This window comes from Rhamphochromis sp. 'chilingali', assembly GCF_963969265.1.
Source record: "Rhamphochromis sp. 'chilingali' genome assembly, chromosome: 10".
Taxonomy (NCBI): Eukaryota; Metazoa; Chordata; class Actinopteri; order Cichliformes; family Cichlidae; genus Rhamphochromis; species Rhamphochromis sp. 'chilingali'.
In genome coordinates, this window is record NC_137937.1 from 24,840,005 (window position 1) to 24,851,008 (window position 11,004).

Consider the following 11,004-nt stretch of genomic DNA (forward strand, 5'->3'; position numbering starts at 1 on the left):
GCTGTGACTAAACTCTGGAAAGAGGGTGGAAAAAAAAAAATACTGCAGAGCCACAGAAGAAGAAAAGTGAAAAGAAAACAGTGGAGGGAAAAGCTGAATAGTGTAATCAATGACGAGGTCAGGTGACAGGGTTGCAGAGTAGTAGGTTAGGTTAGGTAGTAGTAGCAGGTTAGTACAAAGGTGAATACAGTACACGGCTAACAAACTGGCTGTGTGCCAGAGAGACAAGGAGGGCTTCGATTTACTGCGTCCTCTCATGACTGGCAGGGACAATGCACCCTGGGAGTGGGAGAGTGAAGGAGGCAGAGAGAAGACAGAAACAGAAGCATTAAGCAATCCGCAGGACATACTGTATGACATCAAGTCACTAAAAATATTATTCATTTCTTTCATTTCATGTCATAAATACCGCTGAAAAGGTGTATTCTCATGTTAAACAAGGCAAAGGTTTCAAATAATGTGGAAAAAAAACTCAAGGTTCTCAAAACTGAGTAGTACCATTATAAAAAATGTTCTCATTGCCTGGACTGATTTACACTTAATTGGCTGCTCTTTTAATATTCCGATGAGATCCAGAAAGCAAAAAAGCACTGACTAGTATGCAGCACCTTGCAGTTTTTGTAATATTTTGTTATCTTGTGCAACTACTATTTCTTCACAGCTCTGCCTTTTTAGTGAGTATCGCTAGAGTTTGGGCAACAGCAAAGATACTCTTCTCACTGCTCTGTGACTCATGGCTTCTTCAATGATTTAATGATTATAGGGCAGCAGATTAGTAAGATAATCTTATTAAAGCGCTCAGAAGACAATTATTAAGATGGGCTGTGAGGAATAGGCATAAGAAAGGGAAAGGGCTTTATTAGTTGGCCCACTGTTGCCAAGCTTTTTCTATATACGAGGACAGGGAATGAGAGGAGAAGCTAATGAAGAAAGCGTCTCCATTTGAGCTAACTGAACGGCAGTAGTGTGATATAAGAAGAAAAAGAGAGTCGTAACTATGAATTAATGCTACTGAAGCAGCTCAGGGCCATGGCAACTGCACCTACCGTTGCAAGAAGACTGAATATGATTAGAGTGATTGGATATTTGTTTTCAAGTAGATAAATCAGCAAAGGTAATGTGATTAAGAGACAACAACTGATTGGTAATTGAGCTTCAGGCGGTACTGTATTTGCAGCTCTCTGCCAGTCACGCCGCATTAAAGGCAGCTGTCATGTGTGTCAAGGAGCAATTCCTTCGCCTCAGCTCGACTCGCTCTTCCCGCCTGCCTTCACAGTCCCCCTGCTAGATTCATGTTTATAATGTGGTTGCCATGGTGACCTGGCAGAATTCAAAAGGGACAGGTAGGTCCTCGCAGCCAATCAGGTATCAGTTGCTAAGGACATGGTGGCAGACTGTGTAATGAGAAAAGGAGAATTGACAGGGTCAATAGTCCACTCAGGGAAAGGACATCTATTGCCAAGAATTTCATTCTAAACAGCAGCCACCTAATGTGTGACAGCCGCCATGCATGAGTTACCTGTGATCTATTTATATGTCCAGCTGAGTCACAGGCTGGGGAGGATTTAAGCTTTCTCACCTATTGTTTAGGTCAGAAACTCACCAGAGTACAGAGGAGAATAGAAAGCACATGCAGCGCAGACCGGAGGGAGAAATAAAAGGCTGGAGAAGCGTGACTGCTTAAGATAAGACCAACAAAAGCTCTTAGTTATGCTGTGCAATATGCTCTCTGTAAGTGCAGATGCATTCTGCTGCATGCAGTACTGAGAGCGCAAGTGGCGAGAGAGAGATGTCGTGATGTGTTAAAGCTGAAGCGAAGCCGGACATTATGAATGTGAGAACCGTGTATTGACACCAGCATGAAGGATTTTGTCTCAGAGGCATAAAAGCACTTGTGTCAGCACAGCTCTCAGAGTCACATCAGAAAGTTGGCGAACAGGATCATAAATGGCTTCAAGTAACCACTAACACTCCTTCCTCCTGAATCTGCCAATTTCATTTCTTTGTTCACGGTTTAGTTTATAAAATAGCAAAATTTTAAATGCTTTACATGGTCAACATCGTCATTATGGAGGGTGATATCAGAAGGTCTTTTCTTATGCTTTCATGTAGACTGACTAATTGTGTCTCAGCGTCCAAACTATATCTGAAACAGACACGTTTATACATTTAACACCTGCAAGTACAACAAATACTACTCTTCCTTCAGGCAGGGGTGGGTGGTATACAGGTTTTGACACCACCATCGCAACATTACCATCATATCGTGTTTCGCAATGTTGCAGTTTTGCAAGACATGTTTTGACTTTTGCAAATACACAAAGGACAACGTGCAATGAACAATGTCTAATGCACACGATAATAATTTGGAAGCTGATCTTATGGGTAACGTATATTGTCCCTAAAGGTTAGGGTAGTAACACTTGGATGAACTGCCACTTGCTTTAAGATGGTAGTTCTAAATGAAGTGTCAGTTTACCTGTAGTCTCCATTTAAGACAAAGGATCTTCTTGTTAGGTGTAATGAAACAAAGAAGTGTCTAATCTAAATATAAAGGGGTTTAAAGTAGGACTGGCTGATATTGTGCGTGTATTACAGTTTAAGAAAAATGGGGCAGTCTAATATGTTCAGGACACAGGTTACTCATTGCTGTGGGTTAGTTACATGTTCCACCTCTGTAAAATAAAACATGTGGATGATATCTACCTTTTATTTCTTCTTTCACAGGCAGAACTTTTAATTTTCTTTTTATATGTGCTCCCACACATTGCAGATTAAGGAAGGATCAAGATTGAAAGAAATACCTCTCTCTATATATTTCACATAGAAGCATTTATCGCATATATTTATAATACATTGTCTCCATTAAAAAGTTCCACAAACATTTTGGGGTTAGGCTTGCAGGCATGGAGCTGTTGTTGATATATCATCAGGGGTTTTAATATTCCATTGTTAGAAACAGCTGTGGTGCACAGACTTAGTCACTAGTCTGTTGGCTGCAACCCCAACAAAGACAACTGTTTACAATTAAGGCTGATGCTATTTAGCGGTTTTATAATCTGGAAAAAAAAAACAGTTTAAGTAGCCTTTGCTTGTACAGTCCAAATGTGATCACAGCACTAACTATTAATCTCAAAAGTGGTTTTTCTCAGTGACGCTTGCTGCCGCGCGTTAGAACAATAGAACAAAGCGCTGACATGAAATTTGTTTTGGGTATGACTTCCATGAGCCTTTGTGTGCTTTGGGCAGTATGCCAGTGTGTACTGACAATACATATTGAGTAATAATATTATGATATGGGTCTTGAAGTGCTTTTCATTGTCACGGCTGTTGACCAGCTATGTTGTTAATTCAAAACCACTCAGTAGAGACTCAGCTATGGACATCACAGATACTGTTTTGGCTGGCAAGCTGAGGCAGGTTTTTTTTGAAGGACACATTAATGGGAAGATGAATAGATGGAGAATAATGCAAATTCCCATGTCCTGCACAGCTTGCTCAATAAGCTCCTACATATCACACACACACACACACACACACACACACACACACACACACACACACACACACACACACACACACACACACAGAGGGTCACAACTCCAGCTCTAGCGCACCTCAAGCACATGGTGAGGCTAATAGGCTTAACTTGGCAGCAGTCCCGGTGATGTCAGAATAATCCCTCATTAAAACCCTGATGACATCACCACGCTGTTGAGAGTAAGTAAGAGCCGAGGCCACATATTTACGTATGTAAGGGATACCCTGCCAGTATACGCCAAGGATGCCCTCCGTAAGAGATTATCCAGGTTAAGCTGTTCCTCAAAACATACCCAGGGAACACTAGCGTCAGAGCGGCTAGCTTAATTATAGTCTCTCCTCATATGCAGTTTATTAGGTACGCCTTCCCTTTCACGCAAACAGCTCTAATCTCCAGAAATGGTTGATGGGATCTTGTTAACCTTACATGAAGGGTTAATGAACTGCAGACCACGACTGTGTTTGCAGTTCAAATAGCGAACAATAAGGACTACCACTTCAAATTCAGCAAGACAAAAGGAACTAAGCCTTGTCTTGAAAAGCTTCTGTGAGTTATGCTGCAGCTTAAAATTAGCAAAGTAAATACTTTAACTAAACCATGCTTTGAAGACAACCCAGTATGCAGGCTTGGATCAGCAAGATGTGTAAAGTCGACTGATTTCTTCATTTTTTCTTTCATTTAAGGACAGGCTCAAAATGGGACAACTCAACAGTGTGTTGCCAGGCCCAAAGACTTGGATATTAAGGTCTAAATTTAGAGACAGCGGCATGGATCTATCCAGGTGTTGTCCACTGTGCAGGATTGCAAGCCTCACTCAGCTCACTGAAGTTTAACTGGCAGTTTGCATGGCAGAAAATGGCTTATGTGATAATGCAGTTAAAGCAAATGAAACCTGAAATACTGAAACAGCTATTCATGCACTTTTAGTACACACAACAGTAATGCTGCTGGACAGTTTCTGATTTAGGCTGTTGCAAATCTCCTAAATAACAACAACTAAATTAACAGGGAGGAAACAGTCACCACATCTGGGAGCATGAACTAATTTAACAGCTTTATTAGTTCAACTATTCCTAATTCTAAGACTAGCAGAATGGATGGATAAATAACTGAAAAATATTCAATTATTTTAAACAAGTTTTTAACAAAAACCCAAATTTGCTTCAGTTCAAAGCTTAAAACTTCCAAAGCCTACACTTAAAAAAACAGGCTCTTCTCTTGAACATGTTCCTGCCTTTACTTTGTCCCTCTCACAGTAAAGACTGCTGAGCTGCACTGTCAAAAATTACAAGTCTGTAGTGGTACTAATGCAAATGCATAATGCTTACATAGGCTTCTTTAATGGCTTAGTAAATACTGTCAGGGCACAGAGAAACTAGGCTGATTTTTACTTATTTAGAGAAGACACAAAGGCAGAAAGTCTCTAACAGACAGCTTCAGCGCTTGCCCTGTGTACCAAGTTAAATAGAGAATATGTGCAGGTAGTGTTGTCACAAATTCGCTCAGTGTCCACGTTCATTCCTTTCCTGCTGCGAGAGTGTTAATCTCCACCCCGCGAGTGAGAGTCTGTCTTACCGGATGGATGAGAAGTGTAACAGTTTGGATTGTGCAAGTGGGAGTTCCCTCAAAGGAAGCACTCAACAAATACATTCATAAAATGCCAGTGCTTATGAGAATACCGAGAAAGGCGCATTATGTAGACTGTTTAGTCTGTTTAGTTTACTGGTTATAAAAAGAGAATGGATGTGCAGCACCTGTAAAGGATCTCTAACTCAATGCACCAATAAAACTGAAACCGAAAATCTGTAACAAGTCATTGCAGTAACATTTTGACTGTCCAGGTTAGTGGTTTTATGTGGACCTGAATGTTACTTGTTGCTCAGCTTTATAATATAGCAAAATATAGTAATATAGAAAAAAACAAACAAGCAACAACCCAGAAATACATCTCAACAACTAACTTCACCTTCCTTTGTCTTGGGATTGGAATTAGTTGAAATAACAAAACTGCTTGTGTCTGTAATATTTCCAAATCCAGTCAGGTATGTGTGCATGCAAGAATGTGTGTGTGTGAGTGTGAGGGGACTCCCTCTCAGCCTAAATCCTCCTAATCTGTTTCTATGCCTCCTCATAAATGCTGCCGTCATCATGGCAATCCTAATCCCCATCATCGTCACGAGCAATTCCCCCCCAGAGACAAACTCCGTCATCAACATGTTTTCCTGCTATTATGAGGTAACTCCCAGTACGTGTGTGATGTGTCCGTCTCCTATGTCTACGATACGCATCGCAAGGGAGGTGTCTCAATTAGACCCGGCTGATGGGGTGACTAAGAACTGAAAATTAGCATAATTTTTATGGATTACTAAACACCTGTTTGGCAATGAAAACCTACAAGGGCTTAATCATTAAATAACAAAAACAAGCAGCCAAGAAATGGAAGCCATATGACCCTTGACCCCAACACACCTTCTATTCTCCACATCTTTTTCTTTCATTACAAGTGTTTGTTTTTAGCTGCGCTGACAGTTTATAACGAGCTGCCGCAGAGGGCGGCTTTGTTCATCCAGGAAAGGGCCTGGGCCCGATAACATCTGCTGGCAAAAGAGAGGTTTTGTTTAGGTCAAACAGTGACGTACAAAGCTATAATGATATTTCCTAATTTCTTTGTTTTTTGCCATCAGCACTTTTGAATCAACAATGACATTTGAATGTCAAGAAAACAAAATGATCATGGAACAGCGAGCGGTGAAGGACCTTTGTCAATAGGCTGTGTAGCATGAAGGACAACGGAAGTAAGAAAATGCTAATTATAGTTGCCTTGAGCCCAAATCTTAACATTCCATCTTTTGTACAGTCAACAGGCCATGGATGGATGGATGGATGGATGGATGGATGGATGGATGGATGGATGGATGGATGGATGGATGGATGGATGGATAGATAGATAGATAGATAGATAGATAGATAGATAGATAGATAATCTCCCTGTCCCTTGATCTGTGTCTATTAATCAAAATCATATCTGTGTATATTTCCAGTTGAGAGCTGTATTTAAAGTTCAAAACTGAAAATACCAACACACTAAATACTGTGAGTGCATTTTTTTAGTTTTATCACCCACCAGAATATTAATGCAAAGATACAAATGGCATATGATTATTCAATCATTTTTTAAATGCTGAAAGCAGTCCATCATTAACTCAGCAAACAAACAAAGGTTGATTCATTTTATTTGTCTGGCCTGGATAAAATTGATAATTGATTAAATAATTTTAATACTGCCAATGCAGCTAAAATGTGTTAGCCCATTGTTGTCTGCCAAAGTGAAGGCGTGCTTTTGGCTGTGCGATGCTGTAATGAACAACAACAAGAGCGCCTTTGGACGCTAGTTGTCATGGACTGCATCTCTTTGGGTATATTTCATGTAACACATGAGGAGTTGCTGTATTACACACAGGAGAAAGGGATCAACCGTGAATAAGAGGCAGCATAACACAATGAGAAATCCAGGAGCAGCAATGTGTGAAAGATACATTGGATGATGAAGCAAGTGGAAGGCTGGGGAAAAAGAAAATCTCAAGACTGCCAGTACTGACTGAGTCACTGTGTGTGCTCTGACAGACACGCACCAACAGCAAGATGTCCTGGGAAAATAGCTATGAAATAATGATCATTTAGCAATTCAAAAAAAGGGGCTAAATGAAATTTCTCCAACAGAGAGATGGAAACACTGCTGTTGAGTCTTTAAGTCCGCAGCAGCGTGTGCCAAACAGAGAACCTCAAAAATATAAGTAAAAACATGTCAGCCAGGCTTCAAGGAAGTTTATATTCAAGCTGGGATGGCAAAGCTCCAACTAAATTCTTACTAAAGAAATGCTTGCACAATGTATGACTTTTATATGAGCAGAGACTACATACAATAATAATTCAGCCCTTTTGTCGTAGGTGTTTGCCACCCAATCTGCTTTTGCACTGTAGATTAATTAAATAGTCATAGATCTTTTGGCCTGACTGGGCTGTCAGATATGCAGCTGCTGGCTTCTCTGTATGACTGAGAGTGCAGACAAGTTATAACAGGTCATCACGTTGACTTGATGCGTTTGAAATTGGTTATTTTATTATTTGCTCTGAGGCAGACGTGGCTCAGGTTGTGGAGCAGCTTGTCCACTAATCGCAAGGTTGGCTCCCCCTTACCCATCCACATGCATCCAAGTGTCCTTAAGGCAAGGCACAGAGGCCCCAGTTGATCCTAATGGCAGGCAAGAACCTTACATGGCAGCTCTGTAGGCGCTGGTACATGAGTGTGTCTGTGCATGAACGGCAACCGTGCTGCAAAGCACCCTGCAGACCAGCTAAGCTTAAAATTTACAATCGATTTAAGATGCATTTGTGTATGCAAACCATAGCAGCCAATATCATTAAAATATAACCAGCAGTGCAGCGAAGAACCTGGTAGATTTCTGCTTCAAGAGACACCATTCAACAATATCCTGTTACACTGCTGGGTCACAGCTTTCTTGGCACAAACTATAGCTAGTATTTTTCTTTTCATGATGCTCTGATTTGCACTGTAAAATGCAAAATAATCTGAGCTGCATACAAGGCCAGGAGCAGTTATCAATCATTTCATTCACCATACACCGATCCAAAGCAGGTAGAAAGAATGCGGCGTGAGAAAATGTGTGAAGAAGAAACCGTGTTAAACTGTGTGGCCTTTATAGGGGGGAGTGAATTGGGAGAGCTTTTAATAAGGCTGAATATATCAGCATCACACTGCACAGTAGGCTGGCAAAGATTGATGCTGTAGGTGAGCAGTAACGCTGTATTTCTCTCTCTCTTCCACACATACATACATACATATACTCCTGTTCTCCGGGACGCCAGTGACTGATGACTTTGTCTCCCCAAAAGTGACAGCAGGTCTCTGCAGCCTCCAAAAAGCCCATTTTAAAATCTCTGCCTCAGTCCCAGCAAAGTAACTCAGAGTGATAGAAAGCAATCTAAAGTTTGGCTGGGATTGGCCCAGAATCAATGACAATGTGCAGTGGGAGAAGGCCTCAAAGAAATGAGATAACAATGTCTTGTGTCTTGTTATCTTACTGACAAAATGCGGTACATCTGAGGTAGCCACCCTCGGGGCCAACGACAGTTAAGGACAGGAGGGAGAAATGGAAGGGAATGAGACCTGATGTACTCCAACTGCTTGCATTTTTTTTTTAAATACCCCTCAAAAATGTACTATTTGACAGTACAGTAATAACTGACAGTGACAGTACACACCACCAATGTAAAGCAGAGGGAGGAACAGAGAAAAGCGATGCGGCAATTCATTTCCAGCCCATGTTCTAAATATAGACTCTTCTATTCTCTCTCCCCAGCCTGTAAGGCGCTGGATTCACTTAATTGGATTACTACACACACTTTTCATTTCCTTTCTGGTGAGTGTTTAATGAAGTTTAGACAATCATACATCTCAGTTTATTCATTGTGGGCCTGTGGGCAACACCCAGCACAGTCAAACATTGCAGGACGGAGCAGTTACTGCACAGCTCTCGAGAGCCTGGGTATTTTAACTTCAGGTATACAGAGGCTGGAAGCACGGTGATCGATACAGATGCAAAAAGTAAAAATAACCTGACAATAATGCAGTGAGGAGGCAGAAAGAGGGAGAGAGAAAGAGAGGGTGCATAATGTTCTTCCATGGCTTGTGCAGTGAGTCGCATCTGCTCAAATGCGTTATTTTAGCTTTTAAAGGTTCAACGAATCCAGTTACGTATTCGCGTGTGGGTGAGTGCATATATGAATTCATATTTTAGACAGGAATGGATTTATCTTTTTAATCTTTATCAGCCTTCTTCTCTCAGTGCTTCTTGACTCGTATGCCACAGGTTTAACACGCAGAGAAGGGGATGTGTCCATTATCACGGTGCAATGAATAGCTCCTCCTGAAAGCTCCTCTTCACTCACACACCAACATATCAGTCAGTGCTGTAGAGAAAGGGGGGGGGGGGGAATCCTGCCTGAGGTATAAACCGAGTCTGACAAGCACATCGCCCATTTTCAGATACAAGTCTCTGACAACTGTGACAGGCGTGAATTGTCCAACACTGTCACGATATTTGCTACATCCATCCAATTCAGCACCGCAGTGCATTCCAGCAGACTGTGAACCGCATTAGTGAGATTTTGCTCCAGTAAATCAAAGAATCTCATCCATGGAAGATTATACAAATACCTGTAATAGCTTTGATTATTTATGATTGTTTATCATTTGTGGCTTGTGAATTTCAGGTGAAGCAACAAGAGAGTAAACTAGGTGCAAATGAAAATGCAAAAACCTAAGACAGGCTTGGATGGTAACGTACAGCGACTTACCACTTACAGGCTAACTCACTTAATCTTTACACAATAGGCCCCTATAGCCCCAGGCTATGTTTACACAACCTGACATTGCATGCATGATAATCACTTCAGTGTATGTGGAAAGAAGAAGAAGGAACCAGGATGTTTTGCTGTGTATCTGTTTACAGTATGTGCATGTACAGTGTTACCAAGGAGGTACTGCTTTTGTAATCTGCTACCTGACTGGAAGGTAAACCCTGTGTGTGCATGCAAGTGTGTGTTTGTATACGTATGTCTCACTAGCTGGGTGGACACGCTTGCGTGTATCGCATCCATCTGCTTCATCACATTTATTCTTCTGTGCTCTTTCCACGTCTACAGAATTTTCACTGTCTCTGCTGGAAATGTCACTAAATGGTCCCGTGTTTGCAATATTCAGGCGAACAATACACTCAGTTCATGGCGGGGTTTTAGATTCGACATCTATTTCATGCATTTATCATGCACATGCTGTGCAAAATAAGCAGATATGTCAGCCGAATTATCCCTCTGCTTTTACATGCATCATGCACCAGTTTACACCGGGATAATCCTAAAATACTGTGCGCCATACCAAAAACATGGTGAAGCTAGAAGATCAATAAATAAATAAATAACACATCAGTCCTTTTCTGAGTGCACTGACATTAAATCTATTTTGCATGATTAGCATGAGAAAGTCAAACCACTGGAAATAAGAATGCTGCTCATATCCCAACAGCCCACTCTAATGACATCACTGACTGCTGTGTCCCTCCCAGTTTGAACATAGCTGGGAGGCAACTATTCCCATAAGATAGCCATCCTAAGTATGACTAATCAAAACAACAGCAATAAAAACCTAACAGCACGGCCCTTTTATCAAAATATTTTTCCAGCACTCAAAAAGGGGTCTAAGTGTTAGAGCACCCACTGTGAGCGTGTGTGTGTGTGTGCGTGCACTATTCCTGACTCGCTCTCACATTTATGGATCAACTGAAGCATTTAGTGTGGGAGAAAATGACAGGAAATGTCTGGCCCATTAAACAATAAATTTCCCCAAACACATCTGAGCCAAGCTCGGGACAAAAATGCCACAA

The 11,004-nt window shown here is 41.3% G+C and overlaps 1 protein-coding gene across 6 annotated transcripts in view; it reads right to left on the minus strand.

The window, feature by feature from the left end:
• pde4d (phosphodiesterase 4D, cAMP-specific) overlaps positions 1-11,004 on the minus strand; it is a 209,862-nt gene that overhangs the window by 42,025 nt on the left and 156,833 nt on the right. The gene's annotated exons all lie outside the window — the stretch shown is intronic.